Consider the following 16,401-nt stretch of genomic DNA (forward strand, 5'->3'; position numbering starts at 1 on the left):
TTAACATTGCCTAAATTAGCCAAGGATGAAAATCAGAGGAAGGTCAGGAAAAGTATTGGTGAAATACTGATGAAAACAATAGCATTGTCCTTGCGTGGGCCTGGTTGCCCTTCTTCAGCGTGGAGGGTCTGTCTTAAAATAAGGCTCCAAACATAGTAACTGTGGTAGTGGCACTGCCTGTGCTAGTGTGATAGCAGAAAAATAGGTAGAGAGTGGGTTCCATAACAGCTCTATACATGTCTTTCACTGTCTGGCTGTGGATGCAGGAAAGCCAAATGTCTGCAAAAGGGGGATCCAAGAAACTTGTTTGCATTAAGTAATTGAATTGTTATTGCCAAAACAGTTTCTTGGCTAGTTGCAGTTCGTGTAGTTTTCTTCAGACCTTCTTTGGAGCTCTGCGTGCATATTGTGACCTGCAGGATTGTATCATTTGTTTTTAGGCTCTTCAGAAGAGAAACTAGCTTCTATCCGGACAGTCTAGTGCAATCTTGTTAAATGGCATTGCTTGAAAGTAGCCTTAAAAGTCTGGATGTAATGTCTTTGCTAGAAGGGTGTTAATGCCTGGCTTTTGAAGAAGCTTGAAGTAAAAGCCTGTCAAAAGAAACTAAATAAATGTATATAGCCTTGGGTTAAATAGTATTTTCTCTAAAAGGAGAACTGTAGAGAAAGGATTTTCAAAAGTTTTTACATATTTTTTGAAGACAATTTCTTTGTCTTTCCTCTTTGCCATTTTTTCTACTGGAAAGTTAAAGGTAAAGGAAAGAAAGGAAAATAAGAAAGCGAAGGTAGTGGGAATGGATGTAGAATGGGAGAAAGGCAGGAGAAGGAAAAAGCAATCTCTGGTGTTTAGGTAATTTAATGTATGAGATTTTAAACTAGTTTTCTGCAGAAATTTCTGAAAGAAATTCTTGTGTTTTTTTTCCAACCTGTTGTAAATTTGTTCAACTGAAAATAATGTCTATCGGATTTGGCTTCATTTCTTCATCAAAGCACTTCCCATCCACCAACTTCTGTAAACTTCAGTAACATTAGAGTGTCCTGAATATCTTTCTTAAGTATTTTGTTGAACTGGAACACTAAGTTGGGTAATTGGGTTAATTAAGTGCCAACTTACATCAGGAACCCTCTCATACTTGTGGGTTCTGGCATGCAAACCTCAGTTTTCGTCATTGCCTCTTAACTATGTTTATTTTGGGAACTGCTTCTCATTAGATAAACAAGCCTTCTCTGAGCTCAAAGTAATCACTTGACTGCTAATGGTACCCTAACATTGCTCATTTAAGTCTCCTTTGGGTATTTTTCTATTATACTGCAGTCAGTAATGTAGATATGTACTGAGCATCTTCAGGACCTCTGTATATGTGGGATGTTGACAGAATGTTCTTGTCACAGTTAGTTTTTCCTGACTTGCTTCATTGTTTTAAATTGTAGGTTGAAATCAGTTCAGGAATCCATATGATAGATACTGGCTTTCAAAGCAAAGGTGACCTGGTGAGTGATTTAGACTAGTAATCACATCTGAGTTGCATGATTGCAGCCTTCTCTTGCAGAGTATAAAAAACTTCTGAGAATATTCATAGATTAAATGCAGGTGTCTCAAGTAAAGAGCTGGAGATATTTTGCATCAAACTCAAATAAAAGCCTCATACTCTACTCAGAAGGTCAAAAAAGTAGAAAGATTTAGTATATTCTGTAAAATATGCTGTTCGCTGAAGAAGTGTTTGTTGGTTTTATTAGGAGAGGAGAATGAAAATGTGTGCTTTATGCCAAGCAGACAAGACAAATTGCTTAAGATGCCTTCATGCCTCAAAATGCTCTGTACTTCACTTTTCCTTGAACATGCACTTAGATTTGTTTAAACCTTTGCTTCAAACTGCTGCTATGTTAATGACTTACTGCAGTCTTGATTTGTGCTAAAATCTCTTTGAACCCTCTATATGCCAGGCGAACACAATACACTTTGAGTACATCTGATTAATCCTTGCATTACAACACTGCAAGTCTCCTGAGAGGTGTGCACCCTGTGGTCCTGGCTGAGGCAGCAAGCTATTATCCTCAACTGCTTCAGCCTCCTGAAGCCTTTGTCCTAAGGTGGTCAGGCTTTCCCCTACCTTTTGGTATGCTAGAGGGGTGCCGTGACATCTGTCTTCCCTGGGAAGCTGCAAATATTTGTTTTGGATCAGCCATGAATGTTTTTTTTCCCCCCTGATTTTGGTCTTTCTGCCTTCCACTCTTCTTTCATGGTTGTCCACGAGGCTGAGAATCCACTGCTCTCACATCTTTATTCCTGACACACCTTTACTTATGCTCTCTCATGTTTTGGTGTGTGGCTGTGGTTTGAATTGTTGTTTTGTTTCCTATAGGCTTCCGTCTCATGCTAATCTGTGAAGGACCACATACGCTTAAGCACCAGATTCCTTTGAGAGGCTTAGACATGTGCACAACCAGAGATGTTTTGTCCCGTTTGGACCTGCCTACATCCTTGGGAGACCAGAGTAGTGACATTCTGCAGGAATGGCGGGAGTCACAACAACAGCATTTGTGAAGAGCACAAGATAGTTAAAGCATGTAACACCCCTTCTCCAGTCAAGACTGGGTCTTGAGATTCTGTATTTTGACTGTGCTAGGAGTTTCTTTCTTTTGTTAAAAAAGGAGGCAAAACCTCTAATAATTTTGAGAACAAATATGTTTTGTGTGTTTGGTTTGTTGGGTTTTGTTGGTTTTGGTTTTGGTTTTGTTTTTTTTTTCCTGCCCACCTTTTCTCCTTGTTACTTGTGCGTTTCAAGCTAAGGCAGCAAACAGCCCCCTTGCCTTTTGTAGGGTGTCACTGTGCTTCATGCTGCAAGCTTTGAGAACATTTTGACAAGTCCAATCCTGCCAGTTTGATGTGTGCCTTGAAGAAATACTTCATAGCCAGAATAAGTAAGCCAGAGCCCAAAGTGAAATGGGTGAAAATCAAGTGCACAATTTTAGGTTATCCATCAGCAGCATACAACTCCTAAGAATAGTAACTCCTTGTGGAAACACAATAGAGATCAATCCAGAGCCTACAATGTGCTTGCTACCATGGCATTTCTGTTACATAGCTTGGGCTAAGATACAGAGTGGACTTTGATGCACCATTCACCCATAGGCCCTGTTCTCAGCAGAGGTTTTAATTTCCTCAGTTTCCACTTCTGGAAGTAGATAAATTCATTTACAAATTCCTATAATTCTGCTTTCCATACCTAGCATCACCTGTTTCTGTAACAGTGGTCTTGCAGCATTTTACACCTCTTGGTCTAAGTAAGGCTGTTGAAACACTGAAAACTTCTTTCAGGTCTGTGTGTATGCATGTGTACTTGAGAATTCACTTATATACTGGGGAAGATGGAATACCTCTCCTTCAATTGCCCCCAGAGTCAGCTGTATGAAAACAATCTGCTTTCATCCAGTTTTTCTGGTACTTGATTTCTGGAGGCTAAAATACAAAGCAGTGTGTTTCCTATTCTGCATCTAACATACTGATAAGTACCCACAATGTTACTGGTGCACTACTGGTAAAATCTATTTCAGAATTGATAATCTTAAACTTCAAGGTAATCCAAATCATCAGATGCTTCAGTTGCTTTATGACTATAAGGTTAGTAGTCCAAATGTTCTAATACTAATGTTAATGTTCTGACTAATAAGAAACTTAAGTTCTTTAAGATTTGCAATACATGGTTGGGGAAATGGATGTTTTAGCTTGTGGTCACAAATATTTTTTATAAAAGTTATTTTGGTGAAGACTATCATAAAGCTGCTTTTTCTCCCAACCCCACTTATTTAGATGTGGTCTCCTGGATTATGGCAGCTACAACATGTAGAACATTTTATGGCTTTTTTGAAGTTACGCCAGAAGCCATTTTATTTCCAGTTGCTCTTAGGGCCATAAAAGAGCACAGTTGGATTAAAATTTTCTTTCTACCAAGCTGCTCTGCTCCACACAGCTCATCTGGTCTAAATCTGGCAGCATTATCAGGTTCTGAGATGGATTTATAAACATTTAGGTTGCCAGTGGGCAAAATAAATGGAACAATCCTTCATACCTGGTAACAGAGGTTGGATAGTTATTTCGCATGAAATATTCCTTAGCAAAGTCCCTTCAGGTGGAATTTATATGATGAAGAAAATATTAAATGCATACCTTGATGCTGCAAGGAGTTTATTTGTATAAAAGATGTGCATAAGTGTAAAAGTCGAAGTCCTAGAAGTAACAGGCATACTCATGCGTGCAATAAATGTGGCTGATGGTTAGGATCTGGAGAACTTGAGCAGTAAATGTTAGTATTATATTTACATAAGACAGATGTGGGAGGTGTATGATGCTCAGTGACTGGTGTGTGACCCTTGATCTGTTGGCCTGATACTGTTGGTTTCTAAAAGGCACTGAAGTGTTAAAGTGCTTTCTGTAACTTTGCCCATGGACACAAGGGAGAGTGAGTTTGGCCAGCTCTGCAGCCAGTACTTAAATCACAATGCAGCATCAAATTCTTTCAAGTTTTGTTTCTGTTTAATCTGGGCACAATATTTTTTGACCAGAAGCAGGTCAGAGAGCCTCCAGGACATGCTAAGCTTTAGGTATTGTTGGGGGTGTTTGGGCTATTTTGTTGTTGTAACATTTTTGTTGCTGACTGCTATACTCCTGAGGGCAAATAACGCTTTACTTGGAAGGTTGCCCATATTCAGTGCTGTATCTAACTGCAACTTAAAGAGAAATTTGTCCCAGGAGCCCAACCTGGTTTGAATATCTGAGCAAAATACCTAAAAATTAAGATGCTGTAGCACAGAGATCTTGCTGAAGTGGGATGAGTTTTCATAAGTCAGTAGGGACACAAGGCACATCACTTGACAACAGGGAGACTTAGTCTGGAACTCTTAACATATACACTTAATTTTTGTACTGTAAAAAATGCCACTGGCAGGCTCAGTGTGGCATGTTAAACTGTGCAAGTATCCAGTCTGAGGTCTGTATTAGGAACTAATACAGAGACTAATACTCTATTGGGGGTAATGTTGTGGGTAGTCCTTGATCAAGAAATAAAATGTGGTTCTGGCATGACTTGAAGAAGACCATTAATTCTGTCTGTGCTGTAGTTTACCACAGTACCTCTGAGGAAATCAGCAGATATAAATTCACTGGACTTGACTCTGATGGCGAAGTGTTGAGGGCTCCTAGTCACGTGCATCTAAACTTACGGAGTCAAACTTACGAATTTTCTTCTGCAATCATTATTTCCAGCTATCTAAAAGATCCACATAGATCTGCTCTCTTCTAATAACTAACCACTTTGAAACAGGTATTTGAATTGCAGTATTTTTCATAAATTGAAAATCCTTAATTCAGTAGCGTTGCTGTTATTAACCTACCAGCTCCATCACTGAGGTCTGGATCCTTGTTTCAGGTGACAGCTACTCAATCTGTATTCAAGCTCTCAGCCCAGACATCAAAACTAAAATATGTGGTGCCCCCACGAAAAGCAGAAACTCACACACCTGACACCAGCATTTCCTCTGCCCCAGCCAGTGTGCAGAAACATCCCCACAGATTTCATGTCCTTGCAGCCAGCCACGGGGAGGAGGAAGCTAAGCTGGGTGCTGCCCACTGCAGCCTGTGGCAATGCAGTGTGGATCCCTGTCAGCCAGGGAAGGCTGTGGATGGGGGGCTGAAGCAGCCTGTTGTAAGACAGAGCTGGGAAAGAAGTTCTCTGTTTTCAGGGCTGCTAAATGCTGATGGCACTTCTGTGCCCACCAAGGCTGCCAGTAGCAGGTTTGGCTGCTAGAGAGGATTTTGTTTCGTTACAGTGAAAAGCTCTGAGCACGGGAAGGTCTTATTTATCACTGCCTTGGCTTAGCAGTCATAAAAGTGGCAATAATAGTTAGATGATAAGTGTAGTAAAAAGGCAGGTCTCCAGCCTTGGAGAAGGGTTTGACAAATGGCTGCTCACTAGATTGGAGGTGTTGCTGGCTTGGAGACAGATGGGCTCATCAATGAATGTAGGTAATGCAACAGGTAAATGATAAAGAAATTACTGTAGGCATACTTGAGGTAGTTAGAGCAATCTCTTCATCTACTGTTGGCATCTTTTGCCTTCATAGTTGGCCCATTTTTCTTTTAAAGAGACCTTCAGAGACTGGGGAGTGAGGGATGAGTGAGCTCTTTGGGCACAAAGAAAAGGATGTCTTTTGCTTTTGGTGCCATACATTAAACAACTGTGTTTGCAACAAGTCTTTGCCTCAAATTTTGTTACAAGTTACACGGGCTTTTTATTTTTAATCAGTTCATGATAGATTTTCATTTTGGTCTTTGCTCTTACGAATTTTTACTTTTCTGCTTCCTAAAGTGTATCACAATATACATCATCTAATATTCACTGTAACTGTTATAAATTTCTGTACAGGTTGAGATAAGTAGTAACTGAATGTTTAAGCCCATGCACATTTTCAAAATGGGAAGGAATACGCAGTCTGCAGTTTGCCTTGTACAATGCTTTGAGCAATACAGATTTTGTTGTATTTCTCCTCGCATCTTTTTGAATGATCAAATCATTTTCAAAATTATGCATTGTAAATATTATGCTTCAGGTAGTTTTTCTCTTGGCCTTGAGTCTGTTTCTGAATGTGAACCTCCATGATGACTTGCTTTAGGTGCCCTGAGGTCAACAATGAAGTCTTCAAAGACTGGATTAGTCTGACATAAGGAAATACTCAGATACAGAGGATGTAAGAATGAAAACAGAGGAGGTCACAGTCACTCCATTCCCTCAATTTCTGTAGATTCCAGCTAAACCCTTAACTCATTTGATACAACAGGATGTGTTGGCCTGCTTTATTACAAAGAAAAAGGGTGTGTGGGCTAAGAAATCTGGGTATTTCTACATCACGGGCCTTGAAACTGTTTTGGGGCTTAAACTTTAATGGCAGAAGTACTTAAGAGTATTTCTAAAGGCAAATTAGGTAGGAATCTGTATACTTGTGACACTCATTTTTATTTGTGTTTTTGCAGCTTGTTTGTATTTTAAATTTGGAAAAATACCTGAGAAAAATATTTCTCATGGGCAGATGAAGAAGTTCCTTCAACAAAAGTAGGCAGTAGACATCTTCAAAGATGGTTTTAGGGCATAGGTATTTTCCCTTTGTGAGGACTATTGAAGTCAGGTTAAGGTCTGTATTAAGAATGACAAAAGCGTTGTCTTCAACCATCTAAGCGAATTAATAGTTACCTATTTGTCCGGATCAGACAGTCTAAAGGGAAACAGTACTTCTGACAAACTAAGCAAAGACTGGCAGAAAGGGCAAACCATTCCTCTTTTCCATAGCTCGTGTTCTGAGATTGAGCCACAGCTTAGAGAACTCCTCTGTTTTGAAGGAAGGGTGCTGCCAAGCTTTTTGAAGCAGGTTTTCAGAACAGGCTCTGACACACAGAACTCATGACAGCAACTCTGAACCAGATGTACATCCTGAAATTGCTATGGACTTCTCTATTCACTGAGGACCATTTTTCTGGTGCTCTTGTTACTTATCTCTAGATTTCTTGAAAGGGCCTGAAAGCCTGTTACCATGGCCTGTGTTTTCAGTGCTGTCCCCTGTCAGCCACAGCTTACCCTGAGAGCCCTGCACTGTTCCTTCTTCACTAGGAATCTAAAAAAATGCATGTCTTGGCATAGCAATTGCTATTATATGAATAATGAGAAATAATGATTGCTTTAATTGTTTCTTTGTGCTAATAAGAACAAATTTGCTGGGCATGTGATAGACTGGAAAATAAAATTAAAATAAAGGGTAAGGAAAATGCAGCCTGAATATCGGGTAGCATATCAGATGGTCTATTTGCCTATGACTGCAGCTTTCCTTCATCCTTCCTGAATAAGGATGCCTTCCCACCCTTTCTTCTCTTCCAAGCTTACAGGCAGTTGGTGCTGGTTTGAAAGCAGAACTGAATGCAGCATGATAAAAGTTGGATTTTGAAGAATAATGTCTGCTCATTGCCTTATCTCTAGCTTTGCTTTGATATTTTAAATACATTTACCAGTATGTTTATGATAAGAGATTTTTCCTACACCTTTATTTGATTCTGAAGTACAGAGCCCCAAACAATACCCATGTTCTCATGCTTCATTTGGGGAAGAAAGTGTCACAAATCTTTGGAAATGAGCTTGGCACCATTCCCTGGCAATGGTCTGATGGCCAGTATGAGGAGGTGGACTTCCGTTATCTTTATGTTCTTCCTTAGTAATTTATTGTTGACCCGTATCAAAGTCATGACACTGGCTGGATCACGGGTATAATTGCTGTGCTGTTGTTTAGATTTTGGAGGTCTGTGCTGGAATATGCTGGTATATGGTGGTACGAATGGGCAGCTGGCTCTGTCTGTTTGCTTTTGCTCCTTTAAAATAGGATAAAGTGTCACTATACTACAGGGGTGTTACAAGGGTAAAATTCATTATTAAGGACTGTGAGGTATTCAGATGCAGTGCTAATGAGGCTATATGAATGTCTGGAGTATGTGCTTCACTGCACCTCTGAAGCTAAACATGTCTGTTTCCTTGGCAACCCCTCTGCATCTGTACTGTTGTAGCTGCTCTCCACTGTATGTGCAAATAGCAAGCATCATTACTAAAGCTTGCTCATATTTTGCTCCATTCATATTCAGCTATTAAAAGAAAATCTCTTTGTTGCATTGGCAGTGTGCTGCTCTGAATGGTGTAGGTCCATTCCTCCCTATTGCTTCCTGTTTTCCTTCCTCTGCCTCCCCAGTAGTGCAGACCTCCCCCTCTTTCTTTACCATCAGAATCCATGCTCACCCCTTTGGGAGGCTGATTCAGTTCAGTTGACTTATGCAAAAATGAAATAAAGGAATAGTTTTCTACTGAGCTGCCTTTCAGCAGGCTCAGCCCAGCATTTAGTGCTATGGGGATAGCAGGGGCCAAGCAAGAGCAAAGAGAGGCAGGAGAGAGGGGAACCATGGGAGCTCATTTAACCCTCTTCTCTGCTTACAGCAGAAGCCTCAGGGTCACGCCCCCAAAGGTGGGAACCAGCAGCACTTCTCTAAGTGGTGCACAAATGTGGTAATACAGAAACACATCATGCCCATGTCCATGCATCGCCCTTGAGAAAATTAAAACAACATGAACTTTCTGAACAACAATTAGTGCTGCCATCTGTTAACTGTCAGCAGATGTACGTGATAACCTTGTGTTCACTTCCTTAGGAAAAGCTGTGTGCATTTCACTTGTGTTATCCATAAATCTTTTCATTATAGCAATGTAGAGATATGTGATATTATCTAACAGTTTTATCTTGACATGTGTCCTGGTTATATGAATGACTTTACACAAAACCAAATATCAAAGCGTTCTGCAGTTCTGAGATGCCTACGAAAACTGTTAATAGATAGGTGAGAGTTTATAGCCCATGGAAGCCTAAATACTGCTCATGTGAGAAAGTGCTCACTACAGCGCAGAAACTTTGTGCAGCCTCATCCTCCTAATGCAGGCAGTGTCTGCGTCCTCCTTTGAACTCCTGTGTGTTAAGATGATTTGTGGCACCTAAGTGAACTTCTGACACTCTGATTGTTCCCAGCACCTATGTTTCTCTAGCATGATTCTCCAGGGGTTCATTGCACCAACCGGTGCTTCACTTGCTTGCACTTCTGTGCAACTTCTGAACAAGTTAGCAGCTCTGTGCATTTGCACTGGGTGATGTCCCAGGAAAAAGCGTCAAAGGAGAAGGTCAAGGTGCTGAAAAAGTGAGCATAAAAATCTATTTCTGGTTAAAAAACACTTTTTAAAGGAAAAGGAAGCACAGAAAGAGGGCCATAAATTCTTGCCCTGTAAATCTTCCCATTCATTCAGCATTTATGTATGCATGAAATTACCACAATTAAATTTTTAGTTCAAGTGAGGCCTCCACCATTACGTAAAGGCTGGAATGTGAAAGATGGAAAAAAAAGGAGACTGTTGTTATTTTGGGCTAGCACAGAAGAAGGCACTTAGAGGAGACTTTTTACATGAGACCTGGAAAGCTTAACCTAACAGTTCCTCCTTACAGTGTAAGTTCAGTCTCTTTCAAGTTTATAAATCTTATTTTGCCTAAAAGAAGTTAGTCACTACTAAGACCCATTTCTTAGAGTAGTATCTGTAGCAAATTAAGACATAAGGATTCGCTCCACGATATCCTAGGACACCATTTTCCATTTTAAGATCAATGCTAATTAAGTGTACATACATTAATGTTAACATAAATCAGTACCAAACTTACATGTTACCAATACCTTACAAGACAATTTTCCTTGATTCTAATGAGATCTTCCCTCAGTGTGGGTTTTTTTTTTCACTCAAGTTAATTAAGCGCCTTTGTTTTTACATCAACATAAACACGCAGAGGCACATGTATAGTATGTACACATTAAATTGATGGTGATTTAGCTTTTCTTGGCAGATTCGGGTAGAAATTCCCCTTAGGTATAGGACCCCACTGAAACCAAGTCTTCTAAAAGATCCTAAGTAGGCTGTTGGGAAAAATGACAAATCTTATATGTGTTTGTGACAAAGCACTGACACAGATGTCTAATTCCAGGGCAGGGCTTATGGTGGCATGTCCAAACTGAAAACAGTCACCTTCTACAGCATTCATGTAGGAATTAAAATTCTTGAAAGAGATGGAACTTCTCCCTGTATCTTACTGACTGTTTCATGCAAATCCTCAGTTTCCAGGGATACTAACTGTTGTTAGGAATGTTCAATTTCTCAGAAAGTTATGAACGAGCTTGAGCATTTTCATGCTTAGCAGGTATTTTATACAGCTGAGCATGGGCGCAGCAGCAGAGCTGCTCTATAGAAAGCATATAGAGAATGGCAGAATGTTCTTTGCAATTGACATACATACCAAGAAAACATTGGCTACATGACAAAGAGATCTTATGGTACACATGTTTAATTTAATGAAGGGCATGGTAGGAGAACATATATATGCATGTCTACAGACAAAAATGTACTCCAGAAATGTGGAAGCCATATGAGGAAACACAGAACTCCCTGTACTGGGAAAAAGGCTCAAGTGTGACAGACCTCAATGAAAATAAACTTCAGGATTCAGTAGACACTTCTGCAAGGGATTAATGAAGCAAATGTGGCCTTGCCTTTAACAAGAAACAGAGTCTTATCTTCAATGCAAACCAATTAGCCCATTGTATTTGGGTCATGGCAAAATGTTGAGAAGCAGGGGAGCACTCTCCTTCATATTATAGATTGCTGTAGGTGTGCACCACATTTCACACTGACTGGACTTCTAGATTGCGCCCAATCAGTAAAAAGCCCAAGACCCTCACTATACAGTGCCTAATGGGTGGTATATCTATAGGGAATCAAGTAAAGCCTGTGTGCTTGCTCCAGTGGGAAGCTGGTTTAAGAAGCTTCTTCCTTTTTGCATAACAGCCATGAACAAGTGTTGCAATCCTATGCTGAAATTTACTGCCTCTGTAACTGAAGTTATGGATGGTTTTGAGGCCATGGTGTAAAACAGGTCACTGAAATGTTTAAAATAGTCACCAGAGGCTCCAGGGCAGATACTTCAGAAGCCAACTTTGGCATCACAGCCAGCACTGCATAATCACACAATAAATATCATAGCTGAGTGCGAGTCCATGAAAGAAGCATGGAAATCCTTGACAGAACGTGAAGAATGAAAAATGCAGCCTACCTGTGCCTTCCAGTCATACGATAAACAGCTACTGGCCACAGCAGCAAAGAGAAAATGGAGCAGCATCCAGACCTTGGTTTAGTTATTTACTGCACATCTGATCACATCACATTATTGCCAGCTACAGATTTGTTAGAACCTGCAGTGGTTTCACAATTTTGTCTTGACTGCTGGTGGGAAATCCCCTATGTGATTATCCTCAGGATGCCCTATTTTTGGCTATTCCTGAATGAAATGTTTCCATTTTATTAAAATTGATTATTTCAATTTATTCAAAATTAAGAAGAACCAGAAACCTTGAAATGCCCTTACATATAAAAAGGTGTTGCATTTCATCCCAGCTCATCCCCACCCTTCTGCTGATAAACTTTCAAAACTATCTGGAGAAAGAGGGGCTTAAAAACAGATGTAAAATCCCTCTCATATAGAAATCAATTACCCTTCTTTCAGAAAGCTGCTTTCTTGCAAATCTAGCAGTGATCCTTAATACACTGACTTACACTTCTGACCTATGATTTCAGCATCTTCTAAATAATAATCTGGAATAGCAGCCTTGTTGGCAGACTTCAAATGCTGCTGTAGGATTAAGGAATGTAGTCATACTGTCCACAGTTCTGATTTTGCAGGCAAATCTGCCAAACTCCTAGAAATGTACTGGAGGCAGCTCTGGGGCACTCTCATTTGAGTTTCTGTCTCTACAAGCAGATCTGGAGGAGCACAGAAGTAAAAAACCTTGATCGTCCTTCAGAGTAGGAATCAGTACAAATTCAGTGTGGGTATGCCATAAGACATCACCTCTGGAAATGGACATTACCTTGAACCAGAATGGGCTGCTTGATACAAAGTATATGAGGATGTTGTGTTGCTCACTAGCTGTTCACAAAACTCTACATCTCAGAGAACTCTTGGTCTGCTTTAGTTTATATGAACTGCATGAATAGTCCATGACAGCTCAGTGTTAGAAGGCTGCAAAGGTGACTTAAATCTCCTATGTCTGTCATGCTTCACAGTATTTTCCCCTTTTCTTGCCTGCCATGCTTGGTGGTTAATGATTAGAATTACTTTTAATAGATGCAATCATGCAGGGGTAACACAAATCCTTTGCTGCTGCTGGGGCTACAAAACTTTTCATGTCTCAAAGAGATTTTAGTGGGTATGATGGAGGCAAGGTATGGGATGTTTAGGTCACTCTCCATGAATGTGCCCATTTACAATGTTGGGTCATCACAGATGCTGAGAATGGAAATTTAATCATGTACCAAGAGGTATTGCCTTCAGGCTATGTTTTCCTTAATTTCCTATTCTTTTAAAGTGACTGTCAAAGGTAATAATCCATTAACTTGAAAAATATTACTTTTTTGAATCTATCCTTAAAGAGGACTCACCCATTCCAGCAGGCTGAAAGAGTTTAACATTGTCAGCTGCTCTATTTCTGGATCACTATGTGTGTGTAATTGCCTGGAATCCCAGGCTTTCCCATCTGCTTTCACTAAGGGACAGCACTTTTCTGCCTTAAAGAGATTAAAAACAGACCTTCTAGTTTTTTTGGGCTGTGACCATCAGGCATCAGAAGGGGAGGACACTAAAATTCTGTTTGAAACGAATTAAGTGTAACAGGAGCTATCTCAGGAAGAATTGCAGTGTCTGTATTTATTTAACACGAAAATGATGCTTTATGCTTCACCAAAGCCAAAAGCCAGAAATATCCATAGTATTTGCAGTGTTTGAAGGTGTCTCTGAAGGGGTACTCTAAAAACTGTGGGGATGGCCTACATCTTCATTTTCTAGTTTAAGGATAAAGACTGAGCTTTCTTGAGGAGAAGGCTAAAAATATGCAGTTATGAAATTCAGAAGAACACCCTAACAGAAGAATTTCTTCAATTCACTTGTCTAAAATCAGTGTGGAGTAATAATGAGGCTAATGCCCACTCAGGTAGGGTCCTTACCAATACAGGATGTGATGTTTTGCAGACACACACTGAGCCCTTGAGTAGTAACAGGAAAGAAAGCAAAACACACGTAACAAGTACTTGCTGAATCACTTGGTGCACCACTGGAAGATGCTCAGGTTCTTTGTATTATAGGAATACACAGAAAACAACATATGATTTTAACTCTTCTGGCTTTTATAACAGAAGTTACATTTTCTCATTTTATAGGTTTGAATTTATCCTCTGTAATCTAATTCTTCTTGACCAAACATAGAAGCAGTCATGTTCACTTGCCCAAAGAGCAACTGCATTAGGGCACAGATTATACATAAATGAATTATTGGTGTCTCTGAGCCTGAAGACTTGTATTGTGGACCAGCCCAGCTTTTCCATCTGTCTGCTTCTGGCTGGTCCTTTTCAGTCTAACCTCCAGAAGTTTCACATGCCTCAGAGACACATCTGTGTGTTTCCCACCGTTCTCCTTCCACTTGCATTTTCTGCTTCCTAAAGTGGCCTCAGGGTATGTTTGTAAAACAGTGGTGATATTCATGACGGCAATAGTTGCATAGATTTTTCAAATATTGTGATGAAAGATTTGAGTTTGTGAAAAAAAGATTTTCTTGGTCTTCAAAAAGCTTTGAGAGAGGTGCTGACACAAATTGATAGCTTAGTCATTCACAGATAAGATTGTGCAACACATAAAAGCTTAATTCTGCTTCCAACAGAATAATTGCTGAAGTCCCCATTGAACTGACCTGGGTAGGATCTGGTTTTGGGTACTTGATCTTGTGCAAGAAGTTTCGTACTGAATACAACAAACACACAAATAGCCACTAGAGTACCCTTACAACATTCAGGAACTAAGAAATTCAATAATCCTTGTACTTAAAGAACTAACAAGAAAAAATTTAGATGTCGTTTGCTCTGCTTGAAATAAATGAGATTTAATTGTGTTTTCTTAAAGGATTTTATTTTTTAAATAATAATTTAAGTATCATTATTCAATGGAATTTCAAACATTAACGATCTACATTTTTAATGCAACATTTTGGCCTCCCCTTGGAGCACACCTACCATGGAACAGCTCTGGAATTTGGCAGGAACACTGCGAAGAGCACCATGTAGCAGCCACCTATTTTATAATACTGTTCACAATGTAATATTCTTATATTGTTTATACTCAAGCATATAGTACTGATGTAAAATCAATACTACTGCTATTTCTATTTGTTGTGCTGCAAAGGGTGTTGTGGGTAAGCAAATTTGAGAATGCTCTCAATGCATTTATATGTTCTATACAGTGCAAGCTGTATGCACAGATTATGTATAGATAGATAATGTGGTATATACATACATTAAAATAACATCTGAATGAAAAGACAAAGCCTTAGTTTTATAGGCATGTGTGAATTATTTTTAGGAAATAAACATAGTCATACTAATCACTTTGAGTTAGAGGAAATGTGTGTTACCCTCAGATAAATACATGTTTCTGGAGTCAGATTCACTTACCATCTTTTCCTGAAAATCTACACATTTTTATCAGCAATAAAGAAATAAAAAGAACAGTTCAACAAAAAGCACCTTAAAACAATTAATAGCACAAGGTATTTTTCCTTGAGGTGTAAGATTAAAGCTATTGAAGCAATGAAATATCATTGCCCCATCTCTGATCATGGATGCCTGAATAAAGGACAGAGCAGCGTCTCCATGGGTGTTGCTGAACCTCATCTGGTTTTTGTTCATGAGGGAAATCTGCAGAAGGAGTCTATGGAATGAGATGGGACAAATCCAGTTTGTAGTCTAGAAAGGAATACACTGAGTTGAACACTCACCTGATTAGCTGCACTAATGTATTATATACACCATGATGTAGGTCTTTAAATAAATTATTTTCTGAACATCACCTAACAGGCTTCTACAGGCTGACCATAGTGAGAATGTGTGCCTCAAAATTTCTTACGTTTCAAGGTGAGGTTGCAGATTTTGAGGCTTTACTGGTGGTTAGATCTAGTTGCTTTTGTCCCACGTTTCAGTCCAAAATAAGCCTCTAGCTTGCCATGCTTCATTGGCCCCAGAAGTATTCCTGCTAACCGATCTACACATTAGGCATCACACTGATGTTCTGAGATTATAGATTTCAAATGCTAATTGTTGTTACAACCATGAAGTGTACAAATATCAATGTCACTTTTCCATGAAAAAAACCCCTACTGCTTAGAGCTCATATCATGCCATAAATATCTGGGTATGAGAGGTTCTGCTTTATAAACAGGAAGAGCAATATGGTTCTGCAGTGATGACCCAAGATGTCTTCTTGAAGGAAAACACTGATCAAGCAGCTATTGATGGAAGGATTGTGCCTGCCTCTCTGACACACAGAGCCCCTGGAGAGCCACCTGAATAAGGGTAGCTTAATACACCTTCTAAAGTGAAGTTTTTTATATTGCCCTTTCTCATTACCTTTTCTTACTGTACGTTCTTTTGACAGGTGAGAATTTGTTGGTGCCCCTGTGACTCCATCTTTCTGTTGAAGCAGCACAGGAATGTAAGCAGCGATGCCCTCCTTACATTCACCTATAACAACTTATGAGATAAAAAATCCCAGCCCAAAATATCATTTTCATAATAGTGTCATTCAGAAGGATTTGCAATGAATAGTTGCCTTGGAGTTTTGTATAGTTTTGGACTGATTTTTTAATGAAGCAAAATTTGCTACTTGCAGAATTTTCCAAAACACAAACCATCA

The sequence above is a fragment of the Neopsephotus bourkii genome, unplaced genomic scaffold (genome assembly GCF_033783945.1).
Source record: "Neopsephotus bourkii isolate Nb327-2 ecotype Australia unplaced genomic scaffold, CSIRO-AGI_Nbou_v1 NB_53, whole genome shotgun sequence".
NCBI classification, from domain to species: Eukaryota; Metazoa; Chordata; class Aves; order Psittaciformes; family Psittacidae; genus Neopsephotus; species Neopsephotus bourkii.